General features: G+C 37.2%; 1 pseudogene across 1 annotated transcript in view; it reads left to right on the forward strand.

Annotated features, from left to right (window-relative positions):
- The window catches only part of LOC308653416 (glutamate dehydrogenase 1, mitochondrial-like), a 79,623-nt pseudogene extending 60,066 nt beyond the window's left edge, over positions 1 to 19,557 (forward strand). Inside the window, exon 2 of the transcript in view lies at positions 17,897 to 19,557. The product of the transcript in view is annotated as a glutamate dehydrogenase 1, mitochondrial-like (transcript). The remainder of the gene's footprint in view (positions 1 to 17,896) is intronic.
- The last annotated feature ends 2,071 nt before the right edge of the window (positions 19,558 to 21,628 follow it).

A 21,628-nucleotide genomic window follows, 5' to 3' on the forward strand; every position in this document is an offset into this window, starting at 1 on the left:
TCCAAAAGGGCAATAGCAGGGTCAAATGGTGGTTCCATTCCCAGCTTTCCCAGGAATCTCCATACTGCTTTCCAAATTGGCCTCACCAATTTGCAGTCCCACCAACAATGTACAAGTGTACCCTTTTCTCCAAATCCTCGCCAGCACTTGTTGTTGTTTGACTTCATAGTGGCTGCCAATCTTACTGGAGTGAGATGGTATCTTAGGGTGGTTTTGATTTGCATTTCTCTGACTGCTAGAGATGGTGAGCATTTTTTCATGTACTTGTTGATTGATTGTATATCCTCCTCTGAGAAGTGTCTGTTCAGGTCCTTGGCCCATTTGTTGATTGGGTTATTTGTTATCTTATTGTCTAATTTTTTGAGTTCTTTGTATACTCTGGATATTAGGGCTCTATCTGAAGTGTGAGGAGTAAAAATTTGTTCCCAGGATGTAGGCTCCCTATTTACCTCTCTTATTGTTTCTCTTGCTGAAAAAAAACTTTTTAGTTTAATTAAGTCCCATTTGTTGATTCTTGTTATTAACTCTTGTGCTATGGGTGTCCTATTAAGGAATTTGGAGCCCGACCCCACAATATGTAGATCGGAGCCAACTTTTTCTTCTATCAGACACAGAGTCTCTGATTTGATATCAAGCTCCTTGATCCATTTTGAGTTAACTTTTGTGCATGGCGAGAGAAAGGGATTAAGTTTCATTTTGTTGCATATGGATTTCCAGTTTTCCCAACACCATTTGTTGAAGATGCTATCCTTCCTCCATTGCATGCTTTTAGCACCTTTATCAAATATAAGATAGTTGTAACTTTGTGGATTAGTCTCTGTGTCCTCTATTCTATACCATTGGTCCACCCACCTGTTTTGGTACCAGTACCATGCTGTTTTTGTCACTATTGCTCTGTAATATAGTTTGAAATCTGGTATCGCTATACCGCCTGATTCACACTTCCTGTTTAGAATTGCTTTTGCTATTCTGGGTCTTTTATTTTTCCATATGAATTTCATGTTTGCTTTATCTATTTCTACAAGAAATGCCGCTGGGATTTTGATTGGCATTGCATTAAACCTATAGAGAACTTTTGGTAATATCGCCATTTTGATGATGTTAGTTCTGCCTATCCATGAACAGGGTATATTTTTCCATCTTCTAAGATCTTCTTCTACTTCTCTCTTTAGGGTTCTGTAGTTTTCATTGTATAAATCTTTCACCTCTTTTGTTAGGTTGATTCCCAAGTATTTTATTTTTTTTTTTTGAGGATATTGTGAATGGAGAGTTTTTCCTCATTTCCGTTTCAGAAGTTTTGTCGCTGATATACAGAAATGCCTTTGATTTATGCGTGTTGATTTTATATCCTGCCACTTTGCTGAATTCATTTATTAGTTCTAGTAGTTTCTTTGTAGACCCTTTTGGGTCTTCTAGGTATAGAATCATGTCATCTGTAAATAGTGAGAATTTAAGTTCTTCTTTTTCTATTTTTATGCCTTTAATTTCTTTCATCTGTCTAATTGCTCTGGCCAGTGTTTCGAGAACTATATTGAATAGAAGTGGTGAGAGAGGGCATCCCTGTCTTGTTCCAGATTTTAGAGGGAATGCCTTTAACTTTTGTCCATTCAGAATGATGCTAGCCTGAGGCTTAGCATAGATAGCTTTTACAATGTCAAGGTAAGTTCCTGTTATCCCTAGTTTTTCTAATGTTTTGAACATAAAGGGATGCTGTACTTTGTCGAAGGCTTTCTCTGCATCTATCGAGATGATCATATGGTTCTTATCTTTAAGTCTATTGATGTGGAGAATAACATTTATTGATTTCCGTATATTGAACCATCCTTGCATCCCAGGGATGAATCCTACTTGATCATGGTGCACAATTTTTTTGATGTGTTTTTGTATTTGATTCGCCAGAATTTTATTGAGGATTTTTGCATCTAGGTTCATTAGAGATATTGGTCTGTAGTTTTCATTCTTTGAGGTGTCTTTGTCTGGTTTTGGAATCAGGGTGATGTTGGCCTCATAGAATGAATTTGGAAGAGCTCCCTCTTTTTCTATTTCCTGAAATAACTTGAAAAGTATTGGTATTAATTCTTCTTTAAAGGTTTTGTAAAACTCTGCTGTATACCCATCCGGTCCTGGGCTTTTCTTGGTTGGTAGTCTTTTGATGGCTTCTTCAATTTCATCCATTGATATTGGTCTGTTCAAATTGTGTGTATCCTCCTGACTCAGTCTGGGCAAATCATATGACGTAAGAAATTTATCGATGTCTTCACTATCTTCTATTTTATTGGAATATAGGTTTTCAAAATAATTTCTAATTGTCTTCTGTATTTCTGTAGCATCTGTTGTGATACTGCCTTTTTCATCCTGCATGTTAGTAATTTGAGTTCTCTCTCTTCTTCTCTTCGTTAGCATGGCTAAAGGTCTATCGATCTTATTTATTTTTTCGAAGAACCAACTTTTAGTTTTGCTAATTTTTTCAATAGTTTCTTTTGTTTCAATTTCATTGATTTCCACTCTGATTTTAATTATTTCTTGCCTTCTGCTACATTTGCTGTTATTTTGCTCTTCCTTTTCTAGGGCTTTGAGATGAAGTGTGAGCTCATTTATTTGTTTGTTTATTTCTTTTTTAGAGGAATGACCACCAGGCGATGAATTTCCCTCTTAAAACTGCTTTCATTGTGTCCCATAGATTCCGATATGTTGTGTCTGTATTTTCATTTATCTCTAAGAATTTTTTGATTTCCTCCTTTATGTCTTCTGTAACCCATTGATCTTTCAGTAACATATTGTTCATTTTCCATGTGATGTAGGATTTTTCCTTCCTTCTTTTATCATTGATTTCCAGTTTCATTCCATTATGATCAGATAAAATGCATGGTATTATCTCCACCCTTTTATATTTACTGAGGGTTGTCCTATGGCATAATATATGGTCTATTTTTGAGAAGGATCTATGTGCTGCTGAGAAAAAAGTACATCCATTTGATGATGGTTGATATATTCTATATATGTCAGTTAAGTCTAGGTTATTGATTGTGGTATTGAGTTCTATAGTTTCTTTATTCAACTTTTGTTTGGAGGATCTGTCCAATGGTGAGAGAGGTGTGTTGAAGTCACCCATAATTATTGTGTTGTGGTCTATTTGATTCTTGAACTTGAGGAGAATTTGTTTTATGAATGTCGCAGCACGATTATTTGGTGCATAAATATTGATAATTGTTATGTCTTGTTGGTGAATGGTTCCTTTTAACAGTATATAATGTCCTTCCTTATCCCTTTTGACTAACTTAATCTTGAAGTCGATTTTATTCGATATGAGGATGGCCACCCCTGCTTGCTTACGAGGACCTTGTGCATGGTATATTTTTTCTCATGCTTTCACCTTCAGCCTGTGTATGTCTTTTCCAATCAGATGTGTCTCCTGGAGGCAGCATATTGTTGGATTAGTTTTTTTTAATCCATGATACCAGCCTATGTCGCTTTATTGGAGGGTTTAAGCCATTAACATTCAGAGTTTCTATTGATATATGGTTTGTGCTTCCATCCATGTTTCATTATTTATCCTTTTTTAAAAAAATTTAGTTTTTTTCTCCATGATTATCTTTCCCCTCGCCCTCTGTCTTTATCGAGGCACTTCCCACTGATGGTTTTGGTTATTGTTTTTCATTTCTTCCTCGTGTAGTGTTTTGCTCAAAATGCTTTGCAATGCTGGTTTTCTGGCTGCAAATTCTTTTAACTTTTGTTTATCATGAAAGATTTTTATTTTGTTGTCATACCTGAAGCTTAATTTTGCTGGATACAGAATTCTTGGTTGGCATCCATTGTCTTTCAGTGTTTGAAATACGTTGTTCCAGGATCTTCTCGCTTTCAGCGTCTGTGATGAAAAATCCATTGTTAACCTTATTGGTTTACCCCTGAATGTAATCTGCTTCCTTTCTCTTGTAGCTTTTAATATTTTCTTGTTGTTCTGTATATTGGATATCTTCATAACAATGTGTCTTGGCGTTGGTCTACTGTGATTTTGTGTGCTCAGTGTCCTGTATGCATCTTCAATTTGTATATCTGTTTCCTTTTTTATTTCTGGAAAGTTTTCTGTAATTATTTCATTCAGCAGGTTTCTCATTCCCTTGGTTTGAATCTCTGTACCTTCTTCTATCCCGATGACTCGTAAGTTTGGTTTTTTTATGTTATCCCATAACTCTTAGATGTTTTTCTCGTGATTATTTTTTACCAGCCTTTCTGAGTTGGCTAGACTCTTTTCAAGATGATATATTTTGTCTTCATTATCTGACATTCTGGCTTCTACTTGCTCCACTCTGTTAGTGATACTCTCAATTGAGTTTTTAATTTGGTTTATCGTTTCCTTCATTTCTAGAATTATTGTTTGATTATTTTTCATAATCTCTATCTCTTGATAAAGATGCTTAACTTCTTCTTTTATCTGTTTATGTAATTCATTCTCAATGTGTTCTTTCACTGCTTGAATTTGCTGTCTCGTATCCTCTTTAAGGTTCCATTTCATCTGTCTAAGGTGTTCCTTGAGTTCTTTATATGACCATTTTTCTGATGACTCTAGGTCCTCCTGAATATTTAGGCTGCCCTTCATTGTTTGTACTCCTTTTCTTCCTTGCTTTTTCAAGTTGCTCATGTTACTTCTTGTTCTCTTTGACTGCTGAGTTACTGTTTACTCCTATAAATTTATTTGATGCTTGGGAGGAAAGGTATTAGAAGGGAAGGGAAGAAGTCACTAAAGAGAATGAGAGTACTCAGGTAGAATTCAAGGAAGGGGAAATAAGAAAATTGAAAAGAAATGAAAAGACAAAAGAAGAAAAAAATAGGAAATAAAAAAAGAAAAAAATAATTAAAAAAATAATAAAAAAATTAACATTAAAATTAGAAGAAAATAATTTTTAAAAATTGTAAAAAAAAAATTTAAAAAACAACAAGAAAGAGGGGCTGGGCATGTGGCTCAAGTGGTAGCGCGCTCGCCTGGCATGCGTGCGGCCCGGGTTCGATCCTCAGCACCACATACCAATAAAGATGTTGTGTCCGCCCAGAACTAAAAAATAAATGTTAAAAATTCTCTCTTTCTCTCTCTCTCTCTCTCTCCTCTCTCACTCTCTCTTTAAAAAAAAACAATAAAGAAAAATGAAAATGAAAGAAAAAACCCAAATCAAAAAAAAAGATAAAAAAAAAAAACTAATAAATGCAGTCCTAGAGTTTGATTAACTTCTCTTCCAGTAGGTGGCGCTGTGCCCACCAGGCCAAGTTTCTCCTGTCAATACGTGGGAACCAATCACTGTGCAGCAGCTCCTCCTCCCAGACTGGGCGAGTCTCCAATCCTGAGTGCCTAGGGCCTCCTCTTGTGTCTAGTCCCTTCCCCACTTTTCCTCTAGCCAGGCCCCTCTCACAGGTGCCGCTCACCACAATACTGGCTACAAGCCAGGTCTGCTGCTCCCGGGAGCCCTGTTTTCATGGACGACTGGGCACACTCTCCCTGTTTGCCATTCCCTCAGACCCTAAGTTTGTAGAGCTTGGGGCTGAGAATCCTCCGCGAATTTTACTTGCCCTCCGGTAGCCACGCCCCCAGTAGCTGGTGCAAGAGACCTCAGTTGTCAGCACTGGTGAGAGCGGTAGCCGGGAGTTCCGCGCCACAGGTCCCGCACCATGTCTGATTCCCTTGGTCTGGCTATCGCGCTCACGGGAGAGCTGGAAGGGGCCCTTATGGGAGAGCTGGGAGGGGCCCTTAAGGTTTCCCTGATGTGTGGAGAGGGAAGGCTAGGGAATTACACACCTGTAGCCGCAGGTTTCAATGAAGTTATCTCCTGTGCTGCAGTCTGGTGATGTCAGTTCTCTGCCATGGTGGTATCTCTTGCAAATGGCGACAGTTTGTTTCCCTTTGCCGGGTGACCAATGCAACGGGTGGGTCCTTACTATCTCTCCCAAGCCCCGTTTCAAACCTGTGGCCACTACCTATGAAGGCTCGGTTGGCATTTACCTCCGTAGGATCAGAAGGGCCGACCAGTTGTTTCAGCAGGATGGATTAGTGCTGAGTCACAGCTGTTTGTCTGCGGGAAGCAGGCGAACGGGAGCTTAAATTCACCCGATCCGGGCTCAGTGTGTGTTCTGAGAGGCCCAGACTGATCGCCCCAGATTCACATCAGTTCAGCATTGCCTTGTGATCCTGAGCAAACAGAATTTAGATTATTTCCGACTCCCTATGCCCGAACAGCTGAAGAGGTCAGAGACTTGATCTCTCTGTGCCCGCCGCCATGTTGGAATCTTCTTATTACTTCTAAGCCAAAAAATCAGATCAAGGTGATGGCAGAGTTGGTACCTCTGAAGATTCTGAAGATAATCTGTGCCTCGCTTCCTTCTGAGACCTTACCAGAAATAGTTTTAATATTCATATTTCCACCAACATTGTCTTTGAGATTTTTTCTATCAAATATTTCCAGCCTCTAACCTTTACTATTTTCAAAACCAAAATATGTGTAAGCCAGGATTCCACAGAAGAACAGTCCAGTGTGATTTATATGTACACATTAAGAGATTTATTTCACTGAATTAGTTTCTGTGATTGTGGATTCTGGGTTGGGCAATTCCAAAATCTGTAAGGGATGTCTATGGACAGGAACTTTTTAAGCTGGAGCTGAGACTACAGTCTACAGATTGAAGTTCCTCTTCCTCAGGGAAACGGGTTTTGCTCTTGAAGTGTTTCAACTGATTAAATGAGGCCCATCCACACTGTCAAGGGTAACTCCCTCTATGTAAAGTCAATTGGTTATAATTAACCATATCTGCAAGGTATAATCACAGTAACACCTAGCTCTGTTTTGACTGAATAACTGAACACTGGGCCTGGCAAAATTGCCACATTAAGCTAACAATTACATACATTGAAATTATAAAATGTATGAAGTATTAAAGTTGTATTTTTAGGTTATGAGACAGAAGAACATAAATGTATCTCTGGAACAGATTTGTTTTTTACATTAAATATTTCTCAGGACAGAAATCTCAAATGAAAATGGGTTTCCGGGTCATAGTTCTACTAAAGCAAAGAATAGAAAGAATTATTTTAAGGATGAAAGAGGGGAAGGAGGTGGCGGGGGGTGGGGGGAGGAGGAAAGAGAAGTTATCATAGGATTCATAATTTAGATGATTCAATAACAAAAGGTGCTCTTGGACCTAGTGGCCTAGTTCAGATACAGAGAATAACAAAGATAATAAATTTATTTCTCACATGGAGGAAGAAAATCTTGAGAAAATATCACATATTAAGAACTTAATGAGTCATAGAATCAGAGAGTGAAATGATGATTATGAGGAGCTGGGGTCAGAAGGAAATAACAGGGTGATGTTGGTCAAATTGAAATTTCAGTCAGGAGGAATAAGTTCAAAAGATTTACAGTACAGTCTCTTGCCAATAACAACATGTTATATACTTGGAAATTGCTAAAGTGTTTTCACTGGAAATAAATGACAAGTATTTGAAATAATACATATTAAATTAGCTTATGTTAGCTTACATGTTTACATATTTTGAAACATCATGCAGTATGCCATATATTATACACACACATACAATTTCTATTTGTCAAATAAATAATTTATTTTTAGAGCCTCCAAAAAATAGAACATTAAAAAATCTTCTAAATAATGCCCTAAATTTCCAAAAAGAAAAAAAAAGTAGCATATTGCATGAGATCTGTATAATAAAATGAAAATTAAAATAGTCAAGGTGGGGGAGGCTATCTAATACATAGAAATCATAACAGGCACTCTGCCAGACACTTCCTTCATAATAATCTAGAAGGCAAGAATATTTCCATTTTACAGAAGAGGAATCCAAGTCTCAGCTGTACTAACTTAATTACTATTAACGAAAGTCAACATTCTAACAAGTTCAAACATGTTCATACAAGTCCATGCATTGTCTATTGCTCCCAACAGTCTGTTTTATGCATGCTCACAATATTTTTGGCAGTGGACATCCAGAGTATACAGAAGGAAAACTTCTTGACACCCAGCTGAGCACCATCACCAAATTGAGTTTGTCATGGCCTGACTGTTTTCATGTTGTTGCTTTCATTGTTGTCATTGTTGAACACACACACACACACGCACACACATACACACCAAAAGAAGGATTTATACACTGAAAAATGAGTTTTATTTCCAAGCTGAACACTAGTCTCATTCTTCATGGATAATAGCTGTCAATATTTCTTAACTCTCTTTTTGCAAACTTCCTGTGGACATTTTTCCTCAGTACCTCTTTAATAAGCAGTTTAGCTAGCAGTTGATATGTATGTATTAATATATTTAACCAGTTCCCTATCAATAGGTTTTAGGATTTCTTTTATTTTTTGATATGTAATTAAAGCAGAATGCAACTTTTCATACATTTGAGTTCTGGTTTTGTTCTGCCTTTTCTCTGGGCCAGCTGCTCATCTCAATACCACACAGACCCTGCCTACTGCTTGATGCAGATTAGTGAAAAAGTAATCTCTGGAGAGAGTTTTGCAGGTGTTCTAAACAGAGCATTAAGAACAATATGGGTAAGCAAGTATTTTGTGGTTTAGATGTTGCACTTACAGAATGGACCTTCGTAGGTCAACCTCCAACCCCAATCAAGACTTAATGTTGTAACAAGTAACAGCAAAAATACTAAAATGTGGTTGCCAAAGTTAAAAAACAAAACAAAACAAAAAGCCTTTTTAAAATCCTACTTTCTGAAATTTATTGAGCTCTGTTTGGAAGCCCATACCATCCTGAAGATTCACCTATTATTTTCTTAGTGGTTTCCTTGCCTTTGAGCACATTTTCTCTTGGCAGGCAGAGATCTAATTCGTATTTTATTGAATGGATACTCAACAATACTCAGTAATATCTATTTTTTATTTATATTTTTGTAACATCTAATAACCTGTTTTCTAATAGCATTGGAGTAGAATTAATCATTATCATAGCACTATTATGCAATCCTTGCAAGTACCTTTCATTTGGCTTTACTTAAACAAAGACTATTATAGTTCAAAAACTACTATTCAATTCAGCTTATTCAATAAAAAATTAACTTAGTAACAGAATTAACTGATAAAATGCTTAATATGTTTTTGCCAATAACAGAAGAAAAAGAAAGAATTAAAAATGGGCTATTGTTTGAGCCAATACAACCCAAATGGACCCTCGATGACCATGACTTCTCACTCTTCAATAATTGTTTTGTTGTAGGACAGATCAACAATTTATAATCCACTATTCTGCATAACACTGTTCCACAAATGTTGATAGTTATAAGGACAAAGAGTGGGGAAAGGGTATTTAATATGTAAATGTGAATTATGAAACTCCAAAACAACACATGAATGAATTCCTTCTATTTTTTTCCTGTGGGCCACTAGTTAGTTTTTCCTAGCCTTCCAGAAATCACCAGAACAACCAGTATTCCACTTAATTATGAATAACTATGTAAAAATGTTTTTTAAAAAAATCACTCAGTGACCTGTTAATTTTCAAAATCTGTTTTCTGCCTTCATTTCCCAACCTTCTCTTCTCCATACACCAAAGTCATAAATTTATTTTTTGACATTTAAGCAAGAGGTTCACTATTCTGTTAGGCACTGAGTCCTCAAGTATCACCACCTCCTGATCTGTATTCTCAGGCCCCCTGGAAACTTACCACTTCCTTATATTTACCCCATAGTACTCTGAGTAGGCATTTATTTTGCCACCTGTTTTTCTAGATCCAGAGGATCTGGAGGTCAGAGACAAATACTTATTATTAGTATTAGTAGTAGTTATGTGATAATTTAGAGGCACAGCGACTACTGGATAACAGGAACTCTGCAGTCAGTATTAAATAAATGTGTTAAATGATAAAGGAACAAAGGTGTCATTAGCACTCCATGTTAGTAATGTTTTTTGTCTGTGAATTAAATCAAGAATCAGAATCAAGCCTGTAGACAATTTTTAAGTTGATTTTTGCCAGAGAAGAGTTTTCATTTTTAAGCTAAATTTTAGTGTCTTTAGATAAGGCAGATACTCTTTCCAAAGTCCTGACATCACCCATTTTTCTCCTATCTGGCAACTTTATGTCCAACTGTTACCTGGCTAACTCTTTCAGCAAATGAGTATGCTACTCCTGGTCTAGATGTTATGGGAGAAATAATGTTCATTATGTTTACAGGTATACAATGAGCTGCACATACGGGTTGAAATAATATGTGTTTTTCTAGAAGTCAAAGAAGATCTGTGTACTTACATGAGGGAATTACTGAGAAAATAGATAAGAAATAATAGAATATTATCGATTTTAAAAATAAGTTATGTGATATAATGCCACATCATTAATGCTCTAGGCAGAGACTGACATGGAAAAGGCAGACAGGAGTCCAGGCATGGTCGCCATGATGGTTAGAGGTTAGAGGAAAGGCCTGATAGTGGAGAGCCTCCCCAAGGAAAGCTGGAGACAGGATAGGACCAGCAGAGGCAGAACCACATTCAACCAGAGCTCTAGACACGGAAGGGAAGGGAAAATTTTTTAAAGAAAAAAAAAAACTTTAAAAGAATTTTAACTAGATAACTTCCATTAAAGAAAGAACAGAGATCCAGTAGAGTGCTTGCCTCACATATACAAGACGCTGGTTTTAACCCCCAGTACTAAACAAAAAAAGGAAAAAGAAAAGAGAAAAATGCAAGTTTTAAGTAGCATTCTGAAAATGCTCTTCTCCCATTAAATAACCAATTAAGTTTTTCCAACAAGCCTATTCACTGCTGAGAGAACAGCTCCAAAAGTCATCAGGCCAATTTAGAAGTCATGTTCCACTAAGCAAATGGTGACACAATCCCAATTGCAGTTTTGTGAAAAATAGAGCCAAAGGACATTACTTAACAAATATTATTGAATATTTTCTCTATGTTAGGTACCACAGTGGATACTAGGGAAAAAGAATTGCCAAAAACAAGCTAGAATCCCTGCTAAGTCTGTGATACTGTGTCTCAGCCTTTTATTTCTTTCTTTTTATTTTTTAAAGAATTTAACCTTTATTTTATTTGTTTTTATGGGGTGCTAAGGATCGAACCCAGAGCCTCAACTGTGCTAGGGAAGCATTCTACCACTGAGCTACAACCCCAACCCAGCCTTTTCTCTCTTACTGCATACAATTGTAACTGAAAGCTCTGTCCCTGTCCCCAATGCCAATCAATGCCAATTTAATAATAAGGACACGGTTTTGAGAAAAAGGAAAAATAAGGTTTTTTGCTTTGCTAGCAAAGAAGAAACACAGGGGACTCCTGTCCCATAGGCTGTGACTCTCTATCAGGAGAGACAGAGGGGTTTAAAAGGAACTCTTCAAGGGTTATATTCCAGATGTGCTCTGGTAAGGGGTCCCAGGGTGGGTGTCCTGATGGTGTGTTTGGATTCACTTGTTCATTTGGGAGATATTCATTCACTTCCCAGATCCTCAGCAGGCATCTCCTTCCTGTAGTGGGTGTGTTCAAGGGCAATTAACTAGAGGAAGAAAAGATAACACTGTCTCCCTAATCTTGTTATGGAAGGGGAGAGAGGAGAAAAGAGAAAAATATATATTTTTTTTAAAAATAAGCCTCAGGGCAATGAGGGCTATATGCAGAAGGTGAAGGGACCACTGTTTGTTACACAGTGTACATGTAAAATAACCATCCCATCAGTAATACCAGTCTTTACAGAAAGTGACTTCTGTGACTCTTCCCCTACTCTCCAAGAGTACATATCAGAATCTTTGAGAAATCTTTGCATGTGAGGTATTTTGGTAAGTTCACTTTGAACATGCTATGGTACTCTAAGGCATCTATTTTTTTAGATCATATTTAGAAATTATAGAAAACTACTTAAAAACTTTATCAAAATCATAAAAATATCAACCTGCTAGATCCCACTATTTTTCACATGCATTTTCATCTAATAGGGAAATTTTTTTCTTTATACTTCCTCTCACCAATGCTTTGAACTATTTTCTGTAAAATGTTTATTCCTAGACTACTTTCAGAAATCCATCATCTTCCATCTACCTAATAACTTAAACACCACATTATTTTTCCTTGGGAAAGTAGAAAAAAGACAATCCTCAATCCACAACTCTCTTTTGTTAGGTATCCATAGACTGTTGCAGACAGGAGTGCATCCACAGCTGAACACTTTTGCTCCACCTTTTACATTTTCCTTCTTATTGACAAGCAGATGTATTTGAATTTGTGTAAGTCAAATGCCCATCTCATGCTTTTCCACTGTAATTACAAAACAAATTAATGGTGTCTACAGCAAAAGCTTGTAGAATGTGGTACAGATGCACAGAGGACAAAGCCACTGGCTCTTTTGGGGAGAAACTGGGAAAAGCATAACCAAAGAGATTTTATTTAAACTATGAAAGAAACTACCAGGTAAAGACGGCAGTGAAGGCAGGTGGGGCATTCTAGCAAAACCATAAATGAGTAAAATAGGCATAAAATATACCAGCATGTTTGGGAAATTAAAATACGTCAATCGTCAAATAAGAAAGTATGTCAGTTAATATGAACAAACACACACACACACACACACACACACACACATCCAATGACAAGTTTTCTGGCAGAGTGGGGGGATTAATGTAAAATGATCAATCTCCCATACCTCAGTTTGGGACAATTCTGAAAAAACACATAAATTCCTGAACTTCCTTGCTGCAAGTAGTTTCATTTTCTCCCTCTACTTAATTGTTTCTTTCTATCAATCCCTTAAGTCTAATCCCTGCATGTATTCTCCAATAAAATTCCTGCATCTCCATCTCAAAGTCTGTTTCCAAGAATACTGTCCTAAAGCAGTTGAATTCAGATTCTGAAATGGGATTTTAGAGGTGAGTCATCTGTTGATGGCTAGCGCTCAGTAATGCCTCATGGGTGGTAGGTGGAGCAATGCTAGCCTGCAGCACACCTGGTAACAGTGCAATTGTTAACACTTTCACCTAAGCTGGATGGAGTGAGAAGGGAAAACACTGTCTGGGGGCAACATCTATCTCAACTATTTGGGAGATTTTAAGGAAATAGTAATTATAGGGACTGTGGAATAGACATCTGTTGCTAAGGGCTATGACTTCATTAGAGAAAAACAACAAAAAGTTGGAAATAATTAATCACTAGTTCAAGGTAATTGTGAAAGCCAGAGGGATTCCCTGGCAGTACATAAAGAATCTTTGTTCTACCATAGCTGAAGGGCAAAGAAAGCTAAGACCTTTCCCAGAACTGAATTATAAATGTAGCAGAACTCCAGAGAAGGTTAAATTCTAATGTAGGCAGTTCTACAATGCCAAGACTAGTACCAGGATTAGTAAACTTGAAATGGGAATGTTCAGGTCTTTGCACTCAAAAATCTTAAATACCCAGATTTTCTTGAACGTTCCAGACCCTCAAGAAATGGTCCATTTCTCCTTTTTTAGAGACTAGAGTTGCCTGCGTTACTTATAGATGATACAGAAGCATCTACCTTTCAAGACAACACTTGGCCCTCTCAAAATGTACTCAGAAATTTCAAGTTAATGTTGATTTTTCAGGAACGCAAAGTCATTTGGGACTTCATATCAGAGTACGGCATAGGGTAATAAGTAAATCCACCACGCAACAGGAGGTGGAGCAATCCAGTCATCATTATTTCTATCTTTCATGTTACATTAGAATAGATATACTTGGTAGTTAGCAGACCCCAGGCTGACCCCTGGTGAGTTGCTTGACTTTGGAAGTAATAGCTATTATTGAGATACCCACTGTATGCCTCTGTCAAGATTTTATAGTAAGTAGTTAGGCTGGTGCATGATCTGAGAAGGTCATGGTAACCAGCAGTCATAGCTCCACAGGGTGAAAGTGAGGATCAAAGCCACTGAGACTAAGAAAGGTACTAATCAAAGGTAATAAGGATATAGAATGGGTAGAAGCAAGACAGCATCTGTTGTAGCCTCCAGAGCAGTAACAGCATTAGGTCTGTTTTCTATTATATATTTAAATGATAGTATTTTGGATATAATCTTTAAAGAAAATATATTATTAAAATAATTTTAACTTTTTCATTGTGTCTACTTGGAACGTTAAAATAACATGTGGCTCATATTTGTGGATTGCATTATATTTCTTTTGGACAGGTTTGCTCTCCAATATTTGCATGCAAAAAAAAAATCACTCCTTGTTGGTTAAAACCTCTAACCAATAAAGGGCCTTAGATATCTAAATACATATGATATAGCTCATAGAATAAAAGCTACTTAGATGCTCATGAGCTTCAGGGAAATAAAGTATACAATGCAAGCTAATGAGAAACTGAGAAAGAAAAACATCCCTTAAGCTCATTCCTTTCTCCCTCTTCAGAGAATAGTATAAACAGTATAAACACCATCCATGAAACAGGACATGGAGGCTGCACAGATTTGCCTATTTCATATTCATAATTTTCATAATTTTATTTCACAATTTTAAAATATCATGGGAATCCTTCCTAAATGTATTATCTGAACTCAAAACGTATATCCATAATCACCCCATCCAAAAAATACCTGTGCAGCAGTTGGACCTTTTCATCTCTACAGGGCTACATGCATGGAGGAAATGCCTCTTAAAAATGAAGCTCTAAGATAAAGCCATTGCATTTTAGAAACTAAGTTTGAAATAATGGCATAACCACAATATTCAGTCATCCACCGTAAAATTATCTGCTGCAATCTCCACTCTCGATGTGGATAGCTAAGTAGCAATATATAAACAAACAACATCAAAGTGCCTTTTTGGCTAACTGCCACTCTGCCACTTCTGAACTGAAGCCAATTATAATGACATCACTCTAGCCTCATGTCCTTTATTGACCTTCCTACTTATGTTGCCAAAATGTATTAAATTTCTTCTCCACAATTTGTCTTTTTCCCTTTGTCTTTCTTTCTTTAAATAATGACTTGACATCACTTGACCTCAACCTACAATTTTGGCTGATAATATCACTGAGCAATTCACTTACATAAATGGCCTTGGATAATCATCTGTGGTGTCATAGAAAACTCTTTGCAAGAAAAGATTGAATTTATATAATAGGGAACTAAAGAGAATTCTTTTAAATATACAAAGACATCACACCCCCATTTGGCAGGTAAGATGGGGTGTCCTGTCAAGCTGTAGAACTCCAATTTCCATGGTACTATAATTGTCAAAATTAATGTTAGTAAACCCATCTGCACAGACTGTTTATTTTTATTATTCTTGAAGTAAAAGTCACTTTGTCCGCTAAATTGAAAATGAAATTGGTGTTCCAGTAGCTCAAATTTTTAACCATGATTAAACTCTTGGATGTGTTTGAATATCCACAAATATAAAGAAAGAAAAATAAAATAATTGTTTACTTGGAAGAAAATTAATCTTTTTGAAACATTAAAGGACAAAGTTATTTTTTCTGAAAAAAAATGTAGCTAGGTTAATATTTCCTGATAAAATAAATATGTAATAAAATGTAAACTAGCCTATGTTATAATATTGAAACATTATCTATGAATGAAGTAAAATATTTCCACAATATTGTTCAAGCAGGAAGATTTTTTTCTGATTTTAAAAAAGAAAAATTAGGGCTGGGTGTGTAATTAAGCAGTTGAGTATTTGCCTAGCATGTACCAGGCCCTAGGTTCAATTCCTGAAAATAAAAAGAAAAAAAGAAATTCTCTACACAATTATTTAAGAGTAATCCTGCCCCTTCCTTTATTGTGCCATCAATGTTTAGCAGTATGCCTGGCACATATTTTCTATTGATTTATGCACTCTGGATGATCTAATAATTCCACTTTTACAAAGCATTAACATAGCTTAACATAGATATTGTATTACATTATACTATTTTGTATATTGTGTTTGACTATAGAGTCAAATACCCCCAGTTTAAGTCTTGCTTCTGGCAATTCCTGGTACATAATTTCTTCTTCATTTTTTCAACTGAAAAATGGGTATAATAACAGTCCTGTCCTCACAGAAATGTGATAAGGAACAATGAATTGATGCACATGAAACTTTTAGAACGGTGTCCATAACAGAACCCAATCAATCACAGCTGTTATTAAATAGCAGTCTTTCTTTGTACTGTAAAGTTTACAAGTCCTTTTCACATACAATGTTCAGAATCTCATAAAATCTCCTGACCCAAGGAAGACATGTACATATTATTAGATAACTGAAGGTTGAAGAAACCAGGGCCCAGGGTCACACCACCAGACAGGAGCAGAGGCAGAACTTGAATTCAAGTTTTTTTTTCTGAATTCCAAATTCTTTCCTCTACATATAGCTGAAAGGAATTCTTTGGCTACTTCACCTAATAGTTTGTAAAATGTAAGCATAGATATTGAATAATTATGGTAGGATTGTCATTCACTCCTTTTAGTGATTAGATTGTGGCAGAGAAAATAGACATGATGATTAGTTTCTTATTTTTTTCAGGGTCTATTCAATTGAACATGGATGGGTCTTTCAAGTACCATTTTTAAACACCATTTTCAACACCATTCTTGCTGAGTACCATGACACAGGTACTGCCTGCCTTCAGAACTCATAACCTAAAGGCATTGGTGAACATGTACCTGTACCTAAATTACATGTAGAGGTGCTAGAGAGGGGTGTCAGACAAAAGAGAAATCTGAGAAAGTACTGTGATATTTAATAGATTGCCAGAATTTGGAAGACCCCTGAGACTCCTTCCTAGGAAAAGTACTTGTCGTCTTGGACTAATGCATATAAGATCAGTTGGCCTTGTTTTCATCTTTTATAAAACTGAAATATGGATCTCTAAGATAAATTCCAGCTTTATATTATTATTTTATACTCTCATACACCATTGGAAGAGGGTAAATCAAAAAAATCTTTTTGAAGAACAACTTGTAAAATTGGAAAACCACATGCACACTGGCCCAGTGGTTTCAATGAACCACTTACTCCATCTTTATTAGGACTGGTAAAGCCACCTTCATATCTTATCTGAACTACTGTAAAAACCTTTTTACTTGCTCCCCTGCTCTCTCCAATCCCCTTCAACCCATTCTTCATACAGTGGCAAGAGCAGTCATCTTAAAACACAAATCAGATTGTACCAATTCCTCCTTAAAATCCCCTAAAGACTTTCTATCACAGGGAAGAAATCAGGAGAAAATCCAGATTCCTACCATGACCTACAAAGCCATGGGGAATTTGTCTCCTCTCTCCCTCTTTCTTTCTCTCTTTCTTTCTTTCTTTCTTTCTTTCTTTCTTTCTTTCTTTCTTTCTTTCTTCTTTCTTTTTCTTTCTTTTTTTTTCCTTTTTGGTACCAGGCATTGAACCCAAGAATGCTTCACCACAGAGCCACATCCTGCACCCCCAGCCCCAACCCATTTTTTTTTAATTTTTTTTGAGACAGGATCTCACTAAGATGCTTAGGGCCTCACTAAGTTGCTGAGGCTGGCTTTGAACTTTGAATCCTCCTGCCTCTGTCTCCTGAGTCACTGGAATTACAGGAATGTGCCACCTGCCTATGCTTCTATCTTAGTCATATCATTCTCTCACACACGCCCTACAGTGACCATTCTGATCATCTATTTGCGCAACAGGGCTTTACCCAACTGTTCCATCTGCCTCAAAAACTCTCTACATCTGTTGAAATTTCAACTTAAATGCCACCTGTTCAGTCTGAACCTGACAACCCAATCTAAAGGGACTACCTAACCAATCTCCAGCATAACGTTCTTGCTTTAATTCTCTATAGTGCACTATTACAATGTAATTCATTCCTTATTTACTTGTTCAATATTTCATACAATCATTTTTCAACATAGATGTGCTTGTTGGCACATATTTAGTATTTATTTCTTTGTTTTTCCACTCCCTCCATCCACTCCAGAGAGTTTAAATTTATAAGAACAGGGAGTTCCCCCAGAGCTGGGCCTCCCAGGCAGCCTCTGACCTCTACTCGGCTGTGTAGTGCTTCCTGGGCGAAGCGCGCTGGACCCGCTATCCTGGGCTCAGCGGCTGACATCTGGGCTGCACTGCTGGGTTGGTCACATGGGCAGCCCACCGCCTCCCTGCAGCCAGGGCTCACGCAGCCCACCCAGGGCCACTACAGCGAGGGTACAGCTGACCTTGAAGACGCCCCCAGCTTCTTCAAGATGATGGAGGTCTTCTTCCACCATGGCACTAGCATCGTGGTGGATACACCCTGCAACCCTGTGCTGAGCCTCTCCTTCCTCATTTGGCACAACCACCGTTCCTGGAGGTTATGGAGGGCTACTGAACCCCAGCACAGCCAGCACCGCACGTTCTGCAAAGGAGGTATCCTTTACAGCATGGATGTGAGTGTAGATGAAGTAAAAGCATTGGCTTCTCTGCTGACTTGTAAGTTTGCAGTGGTTGATGTGTGTGTTCTTTGAGGGTGCTAAAGCAGGTGTTCAGATCTATCCCAAGAACTATACAGATAATGAATTGGAGAAGATCACAAGAAGGTTTACCATGGAGTGTGCAGAAAAAGGTTTTACTGGTCCTGGCATTGATGTGTGTGCCCCAGACATGAGCACAGGTATCGGGAGATGTCCTCTATCACTGTCACCTATGCCAGCGCCATAGGGCACTATAATATTAATGCACATGCCTGTGTTACTGGTAAATTCATCAGTCAAGAATGCATCCACAGAGTCATCTCTGCTACTAGCCTGAATGTTTTCTATGGGATTGAAAACTTCATTAATGAAGCTTCTTACAGGAGCATTTTAGGAATAATACAAGGATTTGGAGATAAAACATTTGTGGTTCAGGGACTTAGTAACATGGGCCAGCACTTTATGAGGTATTTACATTGTTTTGGTGCTAAATGTATTGGTGTTGGTGAATCTGATGGGATATATGGAATCCAGATGGTATTGACCCAAAGGAACTAGAAAATTTCAGATTGTCACATGGATCAATTCTGGGCTTCCCCAAGGCAAAGGTATATGAAGAAAGTATCTTGGAGGCTGACTGTGAAATACTGATCCCTGCTGCATGTGAGAAGCAGTTGACCAAATCCCATGCACCCAGAGTCAAAGCCAAGATCATGGCTGAAGGTGCAAAAGGACCAACTACTCCAGAAGCTGGTAAGATTCTCCTGGAGAGGAACATCATGGTTATTCCAGATCTCTACTTAAATGCTGGTGGAGTGACAGTATCTTACTTTGAGAGACTGAAGAATCTGAATCATGTCAGCTATGGCCGATTAACCTTCAAATATGAACGGGATTCTAACTACCCCTTGTTCATGTCTGTTCAAGAGTGTTTAGAATGAAAATTTGGAAAGCATGGTGGAATAATTCCTGTTGTACCCACCACAGTGTTCCAGGATAGGATAGTGAGTGCATGATAGAAAGACCTTGTGCATTCTGGCTTAGCCTATACCCGGAGCATTCAGCCATGCAAACTGTGCGTTGGACCATGAAGTATAACCTGGGCTTGGACCTGAGAACAGCTACCTATGTCAATGCCATTGAGAAAGTCTTCAAAGTGTACAATGAAGCTGGCATGACCTTCACATAAATAGATCTTTGTTAGCTTGTTCACCACCCTCTTCACCTGTAACTTCCGCTGACCTATCACAAGTTTAGATGTAACTGCAGATATCTTTCTCTCATGACACATTAAACAATGGACACTGTTCTCAACAAGTCAACCTGATTCAGCCTCTTAAGAAGAAAGGAATTAAGCTTAGAGGATCATGTACAATCTGATGAGTGTGAAAGTAGAAATTACCTATTCCAAAAAGCCCTTTAGGCCTTTTGCTTTAAAATAAGAAGTCTCTTCCACCTTACTGTGTTGCCTTGCACCAGGGCTCTTCCCAACAGTCAGTCAAGAACAGTCACTCATTTTTGCTCTAGACAAGTCTGGTATGTGCTGTAACTTTGACACATATGAGAATTAAATGTATGATATTTTTAGAAGGTGGCATGGTCCTCAAATGAGTTAGTGATATTTTACATCTGCATAATAACTCAATTTTACAAGTTAACAAACAAAAATAAAAGCTATTTCTTTAGTACACGCTGCTATAATAAAATTGCCTTGAATCACTTAATAAGCCTAACCTTGACTCAAGTAGTGAATGCCTATAAACATAGTAAATGAATAAAGCTAGTATTTTTATAACATAAAACAGTATCATTTAGAGCTTATCAGTCATGTATTGTCCAGCAAAAATAAAAAGCCTGATGGAGGTCTGTCTTCATACCTGGAAACATTGGAGGCTATTTTTTGTTAAGATTATCAGAATTCACTAATTACCATTATGACACATAGTCCAAAGAATGCAGTAACCCCTTTATCAAGTTAATTAATTGCCCTTCCCTTTTGAAGATCTATTGTGTTGACCAGTTGAACCATAATTCAAGTAGAGTGTCCCAAGAAAACCCACTGAGCTCCTTGTTTGAAGTCCAGCTGCTCTGAGCACTGCCGGTGGCCCTGACCCAGCCTGACTATATATCCTCTCCTCGTGGAGGTTTTGCATTCTGCATGCAGCTTCGCGAACAGCATGCTGAAAACAACATGGGTTCTAGTGTTTAGAGATTTTTGGGGGACAAGGCCTTTTGAGCAGTTGTGTCCCAAAGAAGTGCTAAATATTTATGTAAGAATGAGTGCTTTTTTATAATAATAATAATAATAATAATAATAATAATGCCCTTTCCAAAATTTCTATCTACTTTGTAACTGCATGACTTACCTGGTGATAAAAGTAGTTATTAAAAGTCTACCATTTCAAAAAAAAATAAAAAGGAGAAAAGAGAAGAAAAGAACAGGAAGCTTGCCACTACATCCCCAGCTTTACTAACAATGCCTGACATATAACAGGCACTGGGTCACTGAGTGCTTAATTCTAGCAATGTAACCCATGAGAATTTCTCCATGCATTATGATTCCAAGCATATATATAAATTTTATTTATTTATCCATTCATTGAGTTTCTACCAGTTCTGCCATTTGAAGAACTGAGAATAACATGATCATGAGATGAACAAAGGTGAGATAAAAGAAAATTTTCATTCATATCCAAAACTATAAATGGTAAAATATTTAGAAGAAAAATATATCATAAGAAAGAAAATTTGAGAGTTCTAAAGGGTCAACTCTAGTTATCTAACATCCACCATATATAATAATAGAAGAGAAAATACAATGGGAGAAAATATCAAAGAAACATAGAAAAATACTTTGAAGGCTGAAGAAAGAAAAATGTCTCCAAACTAAAGTCCTGAGCAGGCAGAATTAAAGATAAAAGAATGCAAAGAAGTACACATAGCTTCATTGAGAAATGTAACTTCTCATACATTCTTCCTGAAAATTATTTCAGGATGCACCCTAACAAAATAAGTAAGAAAATATCAAAAGGGAAAAAAAGGGAGGAGTCCAAAAAAATTGTGGAACAATATGGAAGCTCATTAAAAAGGAGAAACTTAGTACTGTGGCTGAGAAAAACCTCTGAAACCAGTGAACAGAGATCAGAAGATGATGTTAGAGAACTCCAAGAAATATAACTTTTGGACAAAGAATGAAATAAAAATCATAACAGATTACATGTTTGTTAATCTAAAAGATCATAATTATGTGATAAAGAAGA

This window comes from Spermophilus citellus (genome assembly GCF_964194105.1).
Source record: "Spermophilus citellus genome assembly, chromosome: 7".
NCBI lineage: Eukaryota > Metazoa > Chordata > Mammalia > Rodentia > Sciuridae > Spermophilus > Spermophilus citellus.